This window comes from Colobus angolensis, unplaced genomic scaffold, assembly GCF_000951035.1.
Source record: "Colobus angolensis palliatus isolate OR3802 unplaced genomic scaffold, Cang.pa_1.0 Scaffold97, whole genome shotgun sequence".
Lineage (NCBI taxonomy): Eukaryota > Metazoa > Chordata > Mammalia > Primates > Cercopithecidae > Colobus > Colobus angolensis.
This window is the reverse complement of record NW_012123709.1, coordinates 5,954,781-5,961,404: the sequence shown is the minus strand read 5'-3', so window position 1 is coordinate 5,961,404 and position 6,624 is coordinate 5,954,781.

Sequence of the window (6,624 nt, the reverse complement as noted above, 5' to 3'; positions counted from 1 at the left end):
CTAAAACTGTCATGAAGTTGCCACATTAGACTAATGACCTTTAGTTATAATTGGATAATCAAATTTTAAATTGTCAAGAAATGGAACTGAAATTCATGGAATTTGCCAAGAGAATAACTCACACACACACACACACAATTTGACAATCTGAAAAATACCACAAGCTTCTATTGCATTATCCAAGGGCAAAGCAAGCACTTGAATATTCTTTTTAAAAGCATTTCCCTCCATGATCTCAGGATTAAAAAATATCTCAGTCACGTTTGATGAATTTGTAATACATTTGCTTCAAGTTACCTTTGGAGTAATTTTATCAGAGATGATTTTCCATGAATCCGGTCCTCGGTATAGGTTATCTTACAGCTAACTTCTTATTGTAATGACATTTAACCATGTACTTACAATGCTGCCCAGTCTCCAATTATTAACTGAGAATATGGAAGAAACAATTCTTAAACTGGGTGAAATTTGTAATGAATAGGAATTAAACATCTTTAATGTGTGTGGATTAAGAAGACTATCCTTTACTGAATTTATTTCACATTGAAATGTTGACATTAGAGGTGATATTGACAAAAGTGAGGCTGATCAATATTGAACCCAAAGGGTCAAAGGACTTCATGTTTGGTGTAATAAGCAACTGAGTTTAGATATTACAGTGTTTCAGTAAAGTAACAATTATTAAGGGTCAGGGGAGCTTTCCATTATAAACTGTAATTTGGGGAGGCTTGTATATTTCCAGTCTCCAAACGAAGGTGATAGTATGATCAAGCAAGATGGTGGCTTGGAAATAAAGAGAAAGCGAGTCATTAAATTCGAATTTGAGGAATGAAATTATTTCCATTTTTTAGATTCAAAACTTTTCTTTTCTTATCATATCCATTGATCTTTAATGAAATCACTAAACCCAGGACACTTTGGATGAAAGGTGAATCTCATTTAAAATTTTAAATGGCTGGAAATCTTTTCTTGTGAAAATTATCTAGCACATACATGAAGTCTATAAATTACAAAAACTACTGAAAGGAGCTCTGTATCAATTCAGCTAGATATGGTTCAATGAAACATCTTCTACACTTTCCACTTAGTCTCTGTGCAGAATGTTAGCACTACATGGAAATCGTTACTCTTCACTCGAACATACTTGATCATGTTTGCCTACTCAATTGCTTAAGATTCCATTTTTCAGCAAATATTACTGTTTATTTAACTAAGAAATAATGCTTTATTTACTTAAAATTTTGTGTTGGACACATTGTGATTTGAACTTCAGAAAAAGCAAACAATAAGGTAAATATAATATATACCAAATATTTTATAAAAAATAATGATGAAATAAAAAATGGGTAACTTCTTAGAAGTAGATATTGCCTGGCTTAGAATTCAACAACATAATTCATTCCCTTATTATTTTGTTAAATTAACACAAAAAAGTTTAAGATTATGGACTTTGGGTTTAATAAAAATTGCATATCTGAGCACAGAAGAGGAGGCCCTAGAGTACTAACTCCAGTACTGTCTGTCTATACCGGGCCCAAATAAACAAAACTTGTGAATCTTCAAGTCCTTCCTTGGGCAGACACTAAGTGCTCTGCCCTCTTGTGATCCTTCGTTTTGAATTTAGAATGTACAGATACGTTCAAACAACAGAAGTGGGCATTGATCAGTCAGGGAAGAAGCCATGCACTTTCAGTTTCCATTACATTAAACAAAATACTCATTAGTGCTTGGCATTTTCCCAAACAGACACAATCAAGGTGTCCACTGAGGGCTTGCCTTGCAGTTAAGAAGTTTAAAAAGACCTTCTAGACGTCAGCTAGGGACAATTAAGAGATGGGTTAAACTATTCCAGGGTAAGAAGGCTGGAATTACTGGAAACAAACACATGTAGAAAATCAACTGCAAATAGATAAACCACTTTATTTTTAAGATCAGTTAGATATTCAAAGAGACAAAGACTAAAGATTCCTCTGCTTAATAATTATTGCCCTCCTTGATGAAATCACAATACACTTTACTATGGGAGTATTCAGGTACATTAAGACTAAGTCACGTCTAGATATGTGGCAGAAAAAAAAAACCTGATGGAAATCTGTCATCACAACATAATTATTCCTATCCTTTACTCAACAAGGAAAGTAAGTGCTGCTACTACTAACAGGTCATAATAATGTAAGTTAGCTCAGAAATCCATATCCATTAAAACTGTTGAAACATGTTTTATGCTAAACATCCACCCCCAGATCCTCTTAGAACTGCTTCTAGAAAATATTACTGAGAGCAAATACTTGCATGCAGATCAGATCAACTAAAATGTTTTTCCAACTATTTCCTTCTTTCCTTCATTCTTTCTGTTTTCCCCGTTGTCTCTTTTTGCCATCCATCCGACATTCATTAAGTACTATCCGCCAGGTACTGTGCCAAGTGCCAAGCCTGTAAGAGTGAACAAGACAAACAAGAGTTATATGTACATGAAGTTACAGTCTAGCACATGCTGCAAAAGCTTTTATATGACCTTTGCTGCTGTTGGTATTAAAACAACTACATTTGAGAAATCTTAATTCAAGACTAGTATCATAAGTTAAACTTCAAAAAATCATTTATGTTACCTGTTCTTCACTCTCTGGGTAGGGGAATGAGAAGCAATGCTTTTCATATCAAAACTTCTCTTACTATTTTTTTATTTTTATTTTTTTGAGATGGAGCCTTGCTCTGTTGCCCAGGCTGGAGTGCAATGGCACGATCTCGGCTCACTGCAATCTCTGCCTCCTGGGTTCAAGCAGTTCTCCTGCCTCAGCCTCCTGTGGAGCTGGGATTACAGGTGTCCGCCACCATGCCTGGCTAATTTTTCTGTCTTTTCGGTAGAGACAGGGTTTCACCACGGAAACCCTGGTGGTTTGAGCCAGGCTGGTCTCAAACTCCAGACCTCGAGTGATCTGCCCGCCCTGGCCTCCCAAAGTACTAGGAGCCACCGCACCTGGCACCTTCTCTTATTTTAAAGTGACATTTATCTTTGAACTTTGGCTGATGCAATCTAATTCACCAGGAAGTTCTAGGAACAAATGTTAAACATAAACTCTTTCTCAGAAGGATGCTGTGTAATCTTTTCACAAGACGTGTATGAAAGAATAGGCAAAAGGAAAGAATGTATACTTAACGTGGAACATGAAAACCTCCTTGAGTTTGCCACAGTATATTCTCCCTGCTTTTTAAGTGAAAGACACCATTCTATCAGTACTTAACACCGATCTTTAAATCCCAGAGCTAATAATGCTTCCTAGCTACAGCTGGATGCATCTGACAAGCAGCATGTAGTGGGAAACCTCACAGGGGATAAGGTTCCTAACAGTCAACTAAGGGTTCAGATCCCAAAAGAGATGCCCCTGGAGTGCAGAGCACTTAACCCTTCGACCAGTACCAACATGACTCTTCACAAATTATTGATGCTGCTAAATCCTTGGCAGATTGCAGACAGTTCTTGCATCCATTGAAGCTGAAGCATATGGCCACTAATGAGATAGATTTTTAAAAAATACGTATACACATTCAGTCTTTGCTACATGAACGTAAATCCACGGAAATGCTAGAAGGTGATTGAACTAGATGGAACACTGTTAAATACATGCTTAGTCTCATGTTATGGATCATTTCCATTGACATCTATCTGCATCCTCAGTACAGTTTAATTAAAGCTGTCTGGAACAAGTCTGCCCTCTAAATGATCAGCAGTGCAATGAAAAGGTGAAATTTGAGGAGGCTTGAGGCATTTTCTGTAAAGCATTCAAATGACTGTCTCTGTGGTTGAGAAGAGCAGCAGAGAAGAAACTCATTTTCAAAATTAGCTGGCCATTATACTCTTTTTTTTTTTTTTTTTTTCAAAAAAAGGCAAAGCTTCTTCTGATATCATCTTGAAATACCAGAAGCTGAGTTAGTTAGTTATATAGCAGATCTTAAGAACTCAAAGTGGACCATGTTCTGGTCCCAAATAAACATGTTTTTTTGACTTAAAAACAGTAAATACTGTAGCAAACTTTCTTAGTATTTTATTTTGCAAAACAAAATCCCCAAATTGAACTATTTTGCCTAAATAATCCCTTAAGACAATTTTGCAACTAGATGGCAGGAACATCATCTGTTAGATATTTTCAAACAACTAAAATGTTTATTGAATTCTCTGATGTTTCCAGCACTTGTTAAAGTACCAGGGGAAAAAAAGAATAAAATGTGGATCTAGGGCATAAGAAATGTGAGACATAAAAGACTGGATTTTAAATTTATTAATTTGTATTTTTTTCTGTGGCATTTTCCTTTATTATGATTTTATTTAAATATATATAGATTAAATTATATTTGTTCTTTAATTCCAGAATTAATAGTACTTGATAAAAGTATCAAAAAGATTTCAATTTTTAAAGTGTCATTTTTAATATTTTTTTCATTGGCTTTTCCACACAAATCCATCAGTTATGGTGTAGGCTTTTTCTTTTCATTTAATATTTATTTGATATCTACTTCATATAGGACATTGAATTATACTCTGTGCCTAACACCCACTATCTGCCACCACAAAACAAAAGTAGTCTCTCCCTGTCTATTATAACATGTTTACCCAGGATGGGGAAAACTTAAGAGTAGCACTAACCCAAAAAAGCATCCCTAAATCCACTCCATTCAGGAGCACAGATGATTTTAGCCCTAGTCAGACCTAGAAGATATTATAGTGAAGCAAATAAGCAATATTTATTGAGTGCTTTGTGTGCATTGGCACTGTGGTGAGAACTCTGGGAAACAGGATTCCACTACAAGCTTCCTCAATGAACTTACAAACTGGGAAGATAGACACATTGAAAGTCATCAAGGAATGATGGAGTCAGATGAGTAAAAACTGGAGTGATGTTGAAAGGCATTTTGAAGAAGATGAAGCTTGAGCTGGGCTTTGAAGAATGAGGCCAGAGGTCCAGGCCAGAAATATCCTAACAGGCACCTAGGGGCTGAAGGGCCAGGTACAAAATTGCCTGGCCTGGAGTGGATGCTTTGTGTTGAGAACAGCTGGGGTCTAATCAGAATAGAAACTACTTGAGTTTATTTTAAACAGAAGGGATTTAATACAGGGAATTGACTTTAAAGGTGACCAAAGGCTGGGATGATGAACAGGAGACAAGATAGCAATTTAGAGATGAGCAACTTCGGGAAGCTGCCAGCAATGCTTTGGTTGGAATGACAAGGGAGAATATAGAGTTTCTGGAGCTCAGAAACCAGGGTCACTCAGAGGATGATGGAACTGGAGAAGGCTTAACCAGTTGGATCTGGAGCAAAGGAGAAATGAAGATGCAATCATTTCCAGAGATCTGCATGAAGCAGAGAGAAGGAGAAATAACTTGACTTCTGCCACCTCCTAATCTCCCACCAATGTCTCTTATTTGCCAGGCCCAGTCTGAAGTTGACAAGGAGCCTAGGAAAAACATCCTGCAGGGGTCAGCTTCCCTATGATACAGAACAGGGTAGGGGAAGGCGAGGACTATGTATGACAAACAGGCTAATGATTAACAAACAGAGACTAATGCAAAATTAGGTAAGATTATTATAGTAGGACCCTTTTATATAATGGGTTATGAATGTCAGGGACAGAAATTTAAACCAAATAGGCTAGAGGAAGCCATCTTAGGTTTCTGAGAAGGGGGAAGATAGAATGAAATTGAGATTTCAGAAATATATGGCCAGAGTATGAAAAAAGATTTGAGGCAGGGTGACCAGTTAGGAGGGAGTAACAGATTAAAGATGGCCACAAGCTCCTTGACATTCCTCCCCTTGAAAGGTAGGGTGTATTTCCTTTCTCCATAAATCTCAGATGGTCTATGGAAGAAGTGACACTCTGCCAGTAGTCTTTAAGAGGACTGGGAGATTACATTTTGGTATCTTGGAGTCCTGAATTGCCATATAAGAAGTCTAACTATCCTGCAGAAAAAGATCATCTGGAGAAGCCCAGAGAATACGGGGCAGGCAAAAGGGCTCAGCTGAATCCAGTTTCCAGCTGTTGCTCACCAAGACACCAGACATGTGAGTAAAGCTGCCTTAAACCCTCAAGACAGGCCCAGCTACCAGATGAATTCCAATGACTGACTGTTGTTAATGAATCATTCAGCCGAGCCTTGCCTAAATTTCTGATCCACAAAATGATGAATTATAATATAACGGTCGTTGTTTAAACTCACTAAGTTTTGGGATATTCTATTATGCAGCAGCATATAACTAGAGTGGAGGCCATGCAGTAATATGAACATATCAAGATAAATCCACCAAATTAAAGTTGTAGTAGGAATGGAGAAGAGGCACAATTTTTGGAGGAGATTCTGAGTTTTTTTTGTGTTTATAATGGGTTGACAATTCTTTTTTTTCTGAAGATGGTCACATAGCAAATATTTTTGACTTTGTGAGCCAACATACCTTTGTTGCTACTACCCAACTCTGTCACAAGGCAAAAGAAGCCACAGATGATATGTGTAGCTGAGTTTCAATATAACCTTATTACAAAAACAGGTGGCTGACTAGCATTGGCTGTGGGACATACACTGCTGACCTCTGGTTTATTTATTTATTTATTTATTTATTTATTTATTTATTTAT